The 2641-nt window shown below is 52.1% G+C and overlaps 1 pseudogene; it reads left to right on the top strand.

The window, feature by feature from the left end:
* Positions 1–2252: 2252 nt before the first annotated feature.
* On the top strand, positions 2253–2632 carry LOC110307317 (trafficking protein particle complex subunit 6B pseudogene; annotated as a pseudogene).
* Positions 2633–2641: the final 9 nt, after the last annotated feature.

Below are 2641 nucleotides of genomic sequence, written 5' to 3'. Positions count from 1 at the left end.
TAAACAGATTGGCTAGCATGGCGCACACTAGAATAGTTATAATGGTTAGAATGGAGCACTCACAGAATAGTTAGAAGCTTGGCCTTCGTCTTACGCACATCTCTGCTGGGATCAAATCCAGCCCTTCAGGTGCTAGGCAAGTGCTTTACCTCTGAGCTGCACCCCAGCCCTGTCATGAGTGAGCCCTTCACTTAAGAGAGGGTTGTCTCAGCTACAAGCTCTCCACGCTACTCTCTGCTGACCGCGGGGCTTGACCATCTGCTGACTGTGGGGCTTGACCACCTTACGGCATTTTTCTCAGCTCTGTGTGTAACTGTGTAGACTTTAGGCTTCTTCACCTCCAGCACAAGGATGCCTACCGGAATATCTGTTACTCGCTGGTTTGTGGGGCCTTAGAGGGAGTCATGCTTTTATTTATTTATTTATTTATTATTTATTTATTTATTTATTTATTTTTCTTCCCTTCAAGAACCATAACTGGTGGTGTTGTCTGGGTTGGACATGGCAGCTGCCATCTTGAGGCAGAGTAGTTGTGGCCTTGGGAGATCTTCCCGAGTTTGGCTTATTAAGATTCTGAGCGTGAGCTAGGAGGTTTCGGCAGGGTCCTGAGCTCCTTCCCTCCCCCAGAGAGTCCAAGTGTCATGATGTCAGAGGCAAAAGGTTGTCTATTGGGTAGGGTGGCATTTCTCTTTGATGTAGCTACCTGTGAGGGGGACCATGCTTCTGTAAATAGTTCTGGTGAGAGAGAGAGAGAGAGAAGGGAGGGGAGGGGAGGGGAGGGGAGGGGAGGGGAGGGGAGGGGAGGGGAGGGGAGGGGAGGGGAGGGGAGGAGAGGAGAGAGAGGAGAGGAAGGGAGGGGAGGGGAGGGGAGGGGAGGGGGGAAGGGGGGAGGAGGGGGAGGGAAGGGGAGGGGAGGGGAGGGGAGGAGAGGAGAGAGGGGAGAGGAGGGGAGGGGAGGGGAGGGGAGGGGAGGAGAGGAGAGGAGGAGAGGAGAGGAGAGGAGAGGAGAGGGAGAGGGAGAGGGAGAGGGAGAGGGAGAGGGAGAGGGAGGGGGAGAGAGGGAGAGAGGGAGAGAGGGAGAGAGGGAGAGAGGGAGAGAGGGAGAGAGGGAGAGAGGGAGAGAGGGAGAGAGGGAGAGAGGAGAGAGGGAGAGAGGAGAGAGGGAGAGAGGGAGAGAGTGAGAGAGAGAGGGAGAGAGAGAGGGAGAGAGAGGGAGAGAGAGGGAGAGAGAGGGAGAGAGAGGGAGAGAGAGGGAGAGAGAGGGAGAGAGAGGAGAGAGAGGGAGAGAGAGGGAGAGAGAGGGAGAGAGGGGGAGAGAGGGGGAGAGAGGGGGAGAGAGGGGGAGAGAGGGAGAGAGGGAGAGAGGGAGAGAGGGAGAGAGGGAGAGAGGGAGAGAGGGAGAGAGGGAGAGAGGGGGAGAGGGAGAGGGAGAGGGAGAGGGAGAGGGAGAGGGAGAGGGAGAGGGAGAGGGAGAGGGAGAGGGAGAGGGAGAGGGAGAGGGAGAGGGAGAGGGAGAGGGAGGAGGAGGAGAGGAAAGAAATGATCTAAAACCTAGCTAGATGGGGTTGGAGAGGTGGTCAGGGTAAGAGTTCTTGCTGCTTTTCTAGAGGACCAGGCTTGGTTCCCACCACCATGTTGTATGGTTCACAACCATCTGCAACTTCAGTTCCAGGGATCTGACACCCTCTGTTCTCTGTAGGCACCTGCATTGACATGGTACATTAAATTCATACAGGAAAACACACACACATATAATCAGTCAACCAATCTTTAAGACATAGAAAACAACTAAAATGTCTGTAGTAATTTCTCAACCTTCCAATAATCAATCAACTTTAATGCATTTGTGGCAAAGGCTGGAGACCTGGGTTTTCAGGGATATAACCTCTGTAAAGGATGAGGAAGAGAACAGACTCCACAAACTTGTCCTCTTACGGATCATGCAGATCACAATGAGTTCGAGGCCAGCCTGGTCTACAGAGCTACAGGACACCTAAGGCTGTACAAAGAAACCCTGTCTCAAAAATCCGAAAAAAGATAGATGGAGAGAGAGAGAGAGAGAAGAGAGAGAAGATTGAGTAGGGAAGGAGACCCCAGTGGCAGCAGCTCTGGGGAGGGGTGCGGTCCACAGTGGCCTTGTGTGGCCTTAGTACCGGGTAGGCCGTTGTACACAGCATGCACCCGCAGGCTAACAGAAACCTCGAGTCCTGCACTAATTGGAGCTGACTCGGCGCTGGAGGGATCGGCCGGAAATGGAGGTGGAGGCATTATTTTTGCTTCCCCATAATGAGATGGTGTCCGGAGTATACAAGTCCGCCACGCAGGGAGAAGTGGAAAATGGACTGTGTATTTTACTAAGATGGAGAACATGGGGTTTCAATGGGAGAAGGATTGATAGAAAGGTTTATGAAAGATACTGCAAGGCCCAAGGATGAATTAGACATCATAAAAGTTCATATGGAAAGCTTTTGGGACTACAGTATTCAAGAGACAAATTGTCAATCTAAGGACAAATCATCAGGGCATATATGTTCATCTGGACAACAAATTCCCACTACATATTTAGCTGTCTGCAGGAAAACAGTACTTAGAACATGCATCCAAGGCTGTAATCTCACAGAGACGTCAGTGAAGAAGCAGA

This window comes from Mus caroli, unplaced genomic scaffold (assembly GCF_978045245.1).
Source record: "Mus caroli unplaced genomic scaffold, Mus_caroli_1 scaffold_2, whole genome shotgun sequence".
Lineage (NCBI taxonomy): Eukaryota > Metazoa > Chordata > Mammalia > Rodentia > Muridae > Mus > Mus caroli.
The sequence above is the reverse complement of the archived record's forward strand: the minus strand, read 5'-3'. Positions and strand labels throughout refer to the sequence as shown.